We start from the raw sequence: 11,916 nt of genomic DNA, 5'->3' as shown, positions 1-11,916 counted from the left end.
CACACAACACTCACACAACACTCACACAACACCCACACAACACTCACACAACACCCACACAACACTCACACAACACTCACACAACACCCACACAACACTCACACAACACTCACACAACACCCACACAACACTCACACAACACCCACACAACACTCACACAACACCCACACAACACTCACAGAAAGAGGAGCATGTGGAGAGGGGTGAAGGAGATGATCAAATGAGAGGAGTACCTGTGTCTTGGTGTGGATTACATTTAGCCTGCAGTAAAGTATGTTTGCTGTGCTGTCAGATTGATTGCTCTTCCATGTTGCTGTGACAGTTAGGGGGAAAGGAGCCCATGTTGAAGAAGACCCCAATCACACACAGGGACCACTGAGAAATCCCCTTGTGACAGCATTCACATTTGCAAACATGACCCATATCATATTGTTGACAACTTGGAATTTTGCACATTTGCTTCCAGCAAAGTTGGTCGATTTAAAGTTGGTTGACTGTGAATATGGAACTCAAGTCCAGCTCATATCTATGCAGTGAGACAAAGGGATTGGCTGGGCGTTGCGTGAGTGACAGGTGTCTGGCTGGAGACATGGGGTCATGTGTTGCTGGTGCCGTTGCTATGGAGTCACTGATGGTCTGAGACTTTGGCAACAGAAGGGCTCCAATCTCCTCTTCATCGTTGAAAGGGTTCTTCTCGTACCTGTCCTTAAACCATAACCTACACCGCATCCGGAAAGTATTCAGACCCCTTGACTTTTTCCACATTTTGTTCAATTACAACCTTATGGATTAAATACATTTTTGTTCCTCATTAATCTACACACAATACCCCAGAATGACAAAGCAAAAACATATATATTTTTTAAATGTTTGCACATTTATTAAAAATAAAAACAGAAATACCTTATTTACATAAGTATTCAGACCCTTGCTATGAGTCTCAAAATTGAGCTCAGGTGCATTTCCATTGATCATCCTTTCTACAAATTGATTGGTGTCCACTTGTGGTAAATTCAATTGATTGAACATGATTTGGAAAGGCACACACCTGTCTTAATAAGAGCCCAAAGTTGACAGTGCATGTCAGAGTAAAAACTAAGCCATGAGGTTGAAGGAATTGTCCGTAGATTGTTTCGAGGCACAGATCTGGTGAATGGGTAGCAATCAGGGGAGATGGGCCTTGGTCAGGGAGGTGACCAAGAACCTGATGGTCACTCTGACAGAGCTCCAGAGTTCCTCTGTAGAGATGTGAGAACCTTCCAGAAGGACCATCAGTCCTTTATGGTAGAGTTGCCAGACAGAAGCCACTCCTCAGTAAAATGCACACGACAGCCCGATTGACGTGTGCCAAAAGGCACCTAAAGGACTCTCAGACCATGAGAAACAATATTATCTGATCTGATGAAACCAAGATTGACTAGTCAGGATCCAGGGAAAGATGAACGGAGCAAAGTACAGAGAGATCATTGATGAAAACCTGCTCCAGAGCACTCAGTACATCAGACTGGGGTGAATGTTCACCTTCCAACAGGACAACGACCCTAAGCACACAGCCAAGACAACGCAGAAGTGGCTTCAGGACAAGTCTCTGAATGTCCTTGAGTGGCCCAGCCAGAGCCCGGACTTAAACCCGATCTAACATCTCTGGAGAGAACTGAAAATATCTGTGCAGCGACACTCCTCATCGAACCTGACAGAGCTTGAGAGGATCTGCAGAGAAGAATGGGAGAAAGTCCCCAAATGCATGTGTGCCAAGCTTGTAGCGTCATACCCAAGAAGACTCAAGACTGTAATCGCTGCCAAAGGTGCTTCAACAAAGTACTGAGTAAAGGGTATGAATACCTTTTGCTTTGTTATTATGGGGTATTGTTTGTAGATTACTTGTCACGGTCGTCATATGGAGGAGACCAAGGCGCAGCGTCGTAAGTGTACATACTTCTTTAATGAAAGAAAGAACACTGAACAAACTATACAAAACAACAAAACAAACCGTGAAGCTAATATGGCTAGTGCAGACAGGCAACTAAACATAGAATAAGAACCCACAAACTATCCAAGGAATATGGCTACCTAAATATGGTCCCCAATCAGAGACATCGATAAACAGCTGCCTCTGATTGAGAACCAATCTAGGCAACCATAGACATATAAACACCTAGACTTACAAAAACCCCTAGACATACAAAAACCACATGACATACAAAACCCCCTAGACAATACAAAAACTAAACAAACCACCCTCGTCACACCCTGACCTAACCAAAATAATAAAGAAAACAAAGATAACTAAGGTCAGGGCGTGACATTAATGGGGGGGGGGGACACACGATCGGGGGGGGGAACAATTTAATCAATTTTAAAATAACTTCATAACGTAACAAAATGTGGAAAAAGTCAAGGGGTCTGAATACTTTCTTAAGGCACTGTATACTGAGAACAGAGAGAGAGACAGAAGGAAAGAGTGTCACAAGAAAGGACGAGTCTCAAGAGATGGATAGTTGAAAGGAAGCAGAGAGAGACCACGAGGTGGAGATTGATAGAGAGAAGAACCAGGGAGAGTGGAGGACAGTCAACACTCGGGAAGGTGAGAGAGAGATAAAGATGAGAGGAGGAGAGCGAAGGCTCAATAGGTGAGGGAAAGAGAGAAGAAAGAGAGAAAAGACCTGTTGACTCTGACCAGCTAGTCCTCTAGCTGGTGTAGGAACACAATGTCAAGTTAAATGTTATTTGTCACATACACGTGTTTCGTAGATGTTATTGCGGGTATAGTGAAATGCTTGTGTTTCTAGCGCCAACAGTGCAGTAATATCTAACAATACACACAAAGCACACGGCCACACCACGCTCACCCCAGATAACGATGCCACCCAGCCCCGCCCAGTAACAGTCATGATGTACACCACCACCAATGCAACACTACAGGAAACACCTGCCACACTGGGAACACATCAGTCAATCAATGAATGATCAAGTCATCAATACAGTACATCAATTATCATTCATATATTAAAATACCAGCGAACCAGGCATCCCTTCCCTTTGAGGCTGGACTCGTGGATGAATATGATGCGGTCCTTAAAGAACTGGTTTCTGGGGATGGAAAGGAGATAGAAACCCAAACTTTGAGTTTGTTTTAATGTAAACCGTTTAGGGGTTATACTGTAATAAACGTAATGTATATGTAAACCACCCACGCACATTATGTACACACGAGCGTGAGCACACACACACAGAACACACACACAGAACACACACTTACAGGCTTTGTTTGGAGGCATCAGCAGCAGGAAGACAGAGGAGAATGACGAGTTGAACAACACAAGTCAACAATAGACCCAATTATACATTTAGCTATAAGCAATGTGTCAGAATGTTAGCCAACCTGCCTAGTGATAAGGCTCTTTATCATAGTTAGAACTCTCTGTGTGTGTGTGTGTGTGTGTGTGTGTGTGTGTGTGTGTGTGTGTGTGTGTGTGTGTGTGTGGTGAATGTGCACCTGACAGCTGATGGTGAGCCCATGGCCCCAGCAGGCAGAAACTACTCTGTCCCGATATGACTGCACCTCCGCAAAAACCCCTCGGCCCTCTGGGACAGACTGAGCCGCAGGAGTCCTCCAACAGGACAGTTCAGTCAGTCGCATGTGCACACACCACCGACGGACAGAAGGACGCATGCATTTAGCTATTGTATCTATGGAACTGGGAACTGTCTAATGTTATAGAAGATGTCCTACCATGTATACTGTATATGCATACAACTGATGACTGATGGGACTGCTTTCTGCTAACATTAATTCAGAAATATCCTTATGACATTTTCTAATTAACCTTCTCAACTGGTCATCATAATAATGAGTCATCATAATCAGCATAGTTAACTACAATACAACACAGTCAACACCAATCATCATCATAGCAACTGCTGATATCCTGGTCATAACCACAAGTTACCACACAATCCTAACCAAAATTGTGTGCAGTGAATTAAAGGGTGGCGAAAAACATACTGCAATAAAAAAGATCAGATTCATATTTATATTGATAAGCGTAATCAATTTCTCCTAAAATTGCCGATGTAAACTTGACCAGATTGCTAGCTAACCTCTACCCTATCCAAAACCACAGAGCCATCTTCCCAGAAATCAATCAGTCAGTCTACCCTTTGACTGTTGGGTATGCAAATAAACCCTCCAGCTGACTGGCTATTAGTCTGCAGGACGACAAACAGACATCTGAGTCATTACGCTATTGCTTCTCGACTGTTCATCAGTTGATTGATAGGTACAATGATAAAGTATTTTATAATAGTGTGACGACTTGCCAACGATTTATAGTTGATGGTTGTAATTATCGTTATATTTATTGGCCCAAGTGGGATTGGGACGTTAGCTGTGTTATAGCTGTCATAAACCATTCATAGTTCTGTTGTAACTATATCATCAACCATTCATAGTTCTGATGTAACTATATCATAAACCATTCATAGTTCTGTTGTAACTATATCATAAACCATTCATAGTTCTGTTGTAACTATATCATAAACCATTCATAGTTCTGTTGTAACTATATCATAAACCATTCATAGTTCTGTTGTAACTATATCATAAACCATTCATAGTTCTGTTGTAACTATATCATAAACCATTCATAGTTCTGTTGTAACTATATCATAAACCATTCATAGTTCTGTTGTAACTATATCATAAACCATTCATAGTTCTGTTGTAACTATATCATAAACCATTCATATTTCTGTTGTAACTATATCATAAACCATTCATAGTTCTGTTGTAACTATATCATAAACCATTCATAGTTCTGTTGTAACTATATCATAAACCATTCATAGTTCTGTTGTAACTATATCATAAACCATTCATAGTTCTGTTGTAAATATATCATAAGCCATTCTTAGTTCTGTTGTAACTATATCATAAGCCATTCTTAGTTCTGTTGTAACTATATCATAAGCCATTCTTAGCCCATCAACTATGCATGAGAAAGGGTTAGTGAAAGGCGATAGCAGCATTGTTTTGAGTCTTTGTGTTTAACATGTGCTTGCCAACAAGTTGTTGGCTGATCAGACTGGGTCGTGATACTGTATTAGAAGTTCTCTCTTCAGCGTAATAGTAGTGAAAACACACTAGTGTGCACACAACAACTAACTGACATGCTGTCACAGACTGAGAAAGTGTACAGAGATCGGGACGTGGTTTTCATGCTGGCTTTCAATGAGAAAAGATGAAAGTTCTGAGGCAATAGGGAAAGGGGGAGACCTTGTCAATTGTACAACTGAATGTCGTGTGTGTACGTGTGTTTGTACACAAATATGTTATAGTCTGTGCAACTTAAACAGCTGCAGTCAACAGCACTGAATGAAAACTAGTTGCTAACCACACAGCTCATTTTGGCATTCTCAGTTTGAGATTGGTCCTCTCTCTATCTTTTTTTTCTCACACACACGCACACACACATTTCCCGCTCTTTCATATACATATTTGAACATCTGAATTTAGCCCTATCTGAAAAACCAGAGTAACATTTAATAGAGTTACACTTTCATGTCATGAATAAATTTAGAAAATAAGAAAATGCAGATAACAATATACCTAACTGACCACATTCAGCTGCAAATGAAATAACATATATTTTGTTGAAAAGCTGTTAAATAATTAAAACACAGTAACATGCAGTATCAAATCAAACAGAAATTCACAGTGTTTTGGCAGCTGCACCTTCAATTACATAACTTTTTGTAGAACCCCGTTGTCTTGTGAGTGATACCAGAAGTCGGTACTACTTTCCATATAACAATTGAAAATGGGGATAAGAAAGTTTGACTTTCACAACAATTTCAGTTTTCTATTTTAGGAGTCGTAACAGAGAAGTGTGTGTTGTTGACATGATCCGTTCATAAATACTATACCATGTAAGTTGCGTTTGACTCAAAGTTTATTTACGTATTATTATTTACATATTGTTTTCTTCCACAGATGTCGTAAAATCTCTATTGTATAGTATGCACACAAAAGTTTACATAATCCTACTGTTTAATTATGCAATAGGACATGAGGGGGTGTGGTATAAGGCCAACGCGGAGTGCCTTGATAGAGCCGTGGTATATTGGCCATATACCACAAAATGATTACCAAAGTAATTAAAACAGTAAAAAGTATTGTTTTTGTCATACTCATAGTTTACGGCCTGATATACCACAGCTTTCAGCCAATCAGCATTCAGGGCTTAAACCACCCAGTTTATAATGTAGAATAACCTTTTCCCTGTTAAAGTAACCATTTTACTCATGGTTATATCAAGTTGAGAGTGATAGATCATGGCTGGCCTATGACTGGGATCAAGTGACTATTTGTTGTTCAAGATCAAGGACAGTCTGAGAAGGTCACGATATAAGCAGAGTAGGATCTAGATTGATCTCTATTACTTCTCATTGCATTAGCCTGCTGAAACCACATATTCTTCCATACCAACATAACACACAGTGAGGCGGTAGCATCTAAATTGACCAAGTAACACTGCTGATCTAGCCTATCACACAGCACGAGGCCGTGAACCTAGAAGCTTTAACTGCAGGGCCACGTTCAGTTAACATATGTTCTTGATAGAAATGCCATGAGTAGAGCTGATGTGATTCCTAATTCTACATGTTAGAGATACGGGTTTGTTCTACATAGTCTATTTCTATCGGAACGTTCCAAAACTTTGCGTCCTGCTGAACATGCCCTAGGTCAGGGGTCTGGTCACCATGGTAACAGGGTGAGGCGTGACAGATGTGGTCTCCTCTTTAGGATGGGTGCAGCTGTTTCATGGATGGACAGGATGTGGGTGACATTGTGTTTCGCCAACAGCTCCCTGTCCCACACATCTGCAGAGGATAGAAACTACAGAAAATTACATAAGAAAAATATACTTTTATCCAAAGTGACTTACAGTACAGGAAGTGATAACATTTTGAGTATATGTACATGATCCCTGAAGGAATCTAACCCATGGCCACGACCCTAGAGTTGCTAGCGCCATGCACTTACCAACTGAGAAAAATCACATAGGCCCTGTCCTCCAATCACAAAGACCCCATGTACTCCAGTCCTAAATAAAGAGTTTTCTGCTCAACAACAACAACCAACTCCCCAAGGATCTCCAAGCAAACAAGCTCTCACAAACAGGCTTTTCTTAATTTGAACTGAAAGAAAAACCGGAAAACCAATGTTTCTAAAACAGGCCAACACCTTGGCCCAAAAGCAAGAAACAGTAAATGTTCTAATCAAATTCAGTCTTTAAAAGGAAGCTTAAGGTTCTCTACCTAGGACAGATGTGCCCAGAGCATGTTTTCTCACACGGGGGAGGTCTGATGGGCCATGAGGTGATATATAGAAGGACTACATAGGACTAAACTCACTCTGAGAGAATTAGGCCCAAGCCTGATTATGAAATGGGGCCCAAACCAAACCATGCACAGTGTAGGAGTCAGTCAATTGATATTGGCTTGTGTAATCAATTATATAATATTGATCATCAAACAAATTATTTAGATGCAAAATATGTTCACAGGGACATTCCTTAAGATAAAAATAACAGACATATTACATGAAGACACCCTTATAACTGGGCTTTAGCTGGTCTATGGAAAGAGCTGGTGAACTGAAGTGTGTGTGTGTAAGGGACACCCCCATAAAGGGACACCCCCTGCTACACACATGCCTACGCCACACACACACACAGTGAGGGGAATGACTTTCCTCTGAAGTTTTCCAGCTAGGCATCAGGAAGTACCTAGAATGCACCAAGAGTGTGGTTACATTTTTATTCTCAAATTATTCTATAGCCTATAATAAAGAGATTCCGTTAATTGTAGTCTATTTATTACAGTAGGCTATCTCTTTGATCATTGCAATAGCAGGCTATTTAACTGAATTCCATGTAGCCAATTTTCTGCCAATCAAAGGCAGATGACACACGTGCTCCAATCACATTACCGCTACCTTGTTGATTCCATTTCTCACTTCCTGGGAAGGAAATCTCATGCTGCCAGGTGCATCATTCAAAGGCATCAGGTTGGGCAAAACTAAACATGGCAGTGTTCGCCTTAGCAATCTCACAGGAATAAGGAATTCCTCCATTCTGGCCATAATTGAAATAGATTGTGATACCTCACAATAGGGCTACTTAATGTAAGATCCCTCACTTCCAAGGATCTTCATGTTTTTCCTCATAATCCTGGACTATCGGACCACCATTTTATTACGTTAAAAGTAAAAGTTGTCAAAAATAGAAATAATAAAGTAAAGTACAGATACCCCCAAAAACAACATAAGTAGTACTAATTTTAGTGTCCCGGATTTTTTTGTATTTTTTTGTACTTTTTTTGGTACTTTTTGTCTATGAGACCAGTCTGGATAGACAGAGAGATCCACCCGGATCCACCGGGACTAGAACAGAACCAAATAATCCATATCCTTCCTCAATTGTGCTGGAATTTTAACCATCTGCTGCATATATTTACATAAGTGAAGGCTACAAGTGTAACAAAGAATGAATCCTGACCAGATGGATTTACTACAAGTAGCCTACAAAACAAATGGATCATATTTTGGGATGTCCAGTATGGTTTGGGCATTCATTGGGGTTGAGATAACTAGAGATTATTTTCTGCTGTTGCTGTTGTTATTGTTGTAGACTATTCTAGGGAAGTCATAGTCGTGTCATTTACAGTAACCTAACCTTTGCCTTCAATGTTGTTACACCTCCACTGTTCTGTGATGTATTTTTAGCAGGGCTTTGTGTCTAGCCTCATTGTGTTCCTGTGTGTGGTTACTGTGTACGGCATGCGTTGGAGGGCTACCGAGAGCGGAGGCGTTTACAATAAGAGAGAGAGTTTCTTAAAGAGGAATGGCCTTTATAGAGATGTGTGCGAGAGAGAGAAAGAGAGCGAGAGATAGAAATTATGTGTGTGTTGGATTCAGTGGTACTTGGGGAGAAGAAACGCACTGTGTGCAGGAGTATGTAGGCCTGGCCTACACTGCTGAAAGTAAGAGGGGGGGGGGTTTGAGGGAGGTCACAGAGGTGAGTAGGCAGAAACGGGTAGTGGGTTCATATTATTTGAGGAAATGGCTCTGAAACAAGGAAGAGGGGGGATTTTCTCTAAAAGGTGGAGGGGAATGGAGAAAGGAGGTAAATAACCTAGGAGTGTGTTTCAGAGAGCTCAAAATACATATACAGAAAAGCAAGTGAGAGAGGAGTGTATGACAGATCTATAGACTACTAGTCTTATATGAAGGTCCTGTAGTGAAGGCTCATTGACACTAATGGTGTGGCTTGACTAACATTTCATGTTAAAAATACATTAAAAGAATTTGTTATATTTTTTCAAGCATAATGTTCTTCCATATTGTTATGAGGTTCTTAACTATGAAGTTGTTAATGTTCTTCCATATTGTTATGAGGTTCTTAACTATGAAGTTGTTAATGTTCTTCCATATTGTTATGAGGTTCTTAACTATGAAGTTGTTAATGTTCTTCCATATTGTTATGGTGTTCTTAACTATGAAGTTGTTAATGTTCTTCCATATTGTTATGAGGTTCTTAACTATGAAGTTGTTAATGTTCTTCCATATTGTTATGGTGTTCTTAACTATGAAGTTGTTAATGTTCTTCCATATTGTTACGGGGTTCTTAACTATGAAGTTGTTAATGTTCTTCCATATTGTTATGAGGTTCTTAACTATGAAGTTGTTAATGTTCTTCCATATTGTTACGGGGTTCTTAACTATGAAGTTGTTAATGTTCTTCCATATTGTTATGGTGTTCTTAACTATGAAGTTGTTAATGTTCTTCCATATTGTTATGAGGTTCTTAACTATGAAGTTGTTAATGTTCTTCCATATTGTTACGGGGTTCTTAACTATGAAGTTGTTAATGTTCTTCCATATTGTTATGGTGTTCTTAACTATGAAGTTGTTAATGTTCTTCCATATTGTTATGAGGTTCTTAACTATGAAGTTGTTAATGTTCTTCCATATTGTTATGAGGTTCTTAACTATGAAGTTGTTAATGTTCTTCCATATTGTTACGGGGTTCTTAACTATGAAGTTGTTAATGTTCTTCCATATTGTTACGGGGTTCTTAACTATGAAGTTGTTAATGTTCTTCCATATTGTTACGGGGTTCTTAACTATGAAGTTGTTAATGTTCTTCCATATTGTTACGGGGTTCTTAACTATGAAGTTGTTAATGTTCTTCCATATTGTTACGGGGTTCTTAACTATGAAGTTGTTAATGTTCTTCCATATTGTTACGGGGTTCTTAACTATGAAGTTGTTAATGTTCTTCCATATTGTTATGAGGTTCTTAACTATGAAGTTGTTAATGTTCTTCCATATTGTTATGAGGTTCTTAACTATGAAGTTGTTAATGTTCTTCCATATTGTTATGGGGTTCTTAACTATGAAGTTGTTAATGTTCTTCCATATTGTTATGGGGTTCTTAACTATGAAGTTGTTAATGTTCTTCCATATTGTTATGGTGTTCTTAACTATGAAGTTGTTAATGTTCTTCCATATTGTTACGGGGTTCTTAACTATGAAGTTGTTAATGTTCTTCCATATTGTTATGAGGTTCTTAACTATGAAGTTGTTAATGTTCTTCCATATTGTTATGAGGTTCTTAACTATGAAGTTGTTAATGTTCTTCCATATTGTTATGAGGTTCTTAACTATGAAGTTGTTAATGTTCTTCCATATTGTTATGAGGTTCTTAACTATGAAGTTGTTAATGTTCTTCCATATTGTTATGGTGTTCTTAACTATGAAGTTGTTAATGTTCTTCCATATTGTTATGGTGTTCTTAACTATGAAGTTGTTAATGTTCTTCCATATTGTTATGGTGTTCTTAACTATGAAGTTGTTAATGTTCTTCCATATTGTTATGGTGTTCTTAACTATGAAGTTGTTAATGTTCTTCCATATTGTTATGAGGTTCTTAACTATGAAGTTGTTAATGTTCTTCCATATTGTTATGGTGTTCTTAACTATGAAGTTGTTAATGTTCTTCCATATTGTTACGGGGTTCTTAACTATGAAGTTGTTAATGTTCTTCCATATTGTTATGAGGTTCTTAACTATGAAGTTGTTAATGTTCTTCCATATTGTTACGGGGTTCTTAACTATGAAGTTGTTAATGTTCTTCCATATTGTTATGGTGTTCTTAACTATGAAGTTGTTAATGTTCTTCCATATTGTTATGAGGTTCTTAACTATGAAGTTGTTAATGTTCTTCCATATTGTTACGGGGTTCTTAACTATGAAGTTGTTAATGTTCTTCCATATTGTTATGGTGTTCTTAACTATGAAGTTGTTAATGTTCTTCCATATTGTTATGAGGTTCTTAACTATGAAGTTGTTAATGTTCTTCCATATTGTTATGAGGTTCTTAACTATGAAGTTGTTAATGTTCTTCCATATTGTTACGGGGTTCTTAACTATGAAGTTGTTAATGTTCTTCCATATTGTTACGGGGTTCTTAACTATGAAGTTGTTAATGTTCTTCCATATTGTTACGGGGTTCTTAACTATGAAGTTGTTAATGTTCTTCCATATTGTTACGGGGTTCTTAACTATGAAGTTGTTAATGTTCTTCCATATTGTTACGGGGTTCTTAACTATGAAGTTGTTAATGTTCTTCCATATTGTTACGGGGTTCTTAACTATGAAGTTGTTAATGTTCTTCCATATTGTTATGAGGTTCTTAACTATGAAGTTGTTAATGTTCTTCCATATTGTTATGAGATTCTTAACTATGAAGTTGTTAATGTTCTTCCATATTGTTATGGGGTTCTTAACTATGAAGTTGTTAATGTTCTTCCATATTGTTATGGGGTTCTTAACTATGAAGTTGTTAATGT

This window comes from Oncorhynchus kisutch, linkage group LG13 (genome assembly GCF_002021735.2).
Source record: "Oncorhynchus kisutch isolate 150728-3 linkage group LG13, Okis_V2, whole genome shotgun sequence".
NCBI lineage: Eukaryota > Metazoa > Chordata > Actinopteri > Salmoniformes > Salmonidae > Oncorhynchus > Oncorhynchus kisutch.
The sequence above is the reverse complement of the archived record's forward strand: the minus strand, read 5'-3'. Positions refer to the sequence as shown.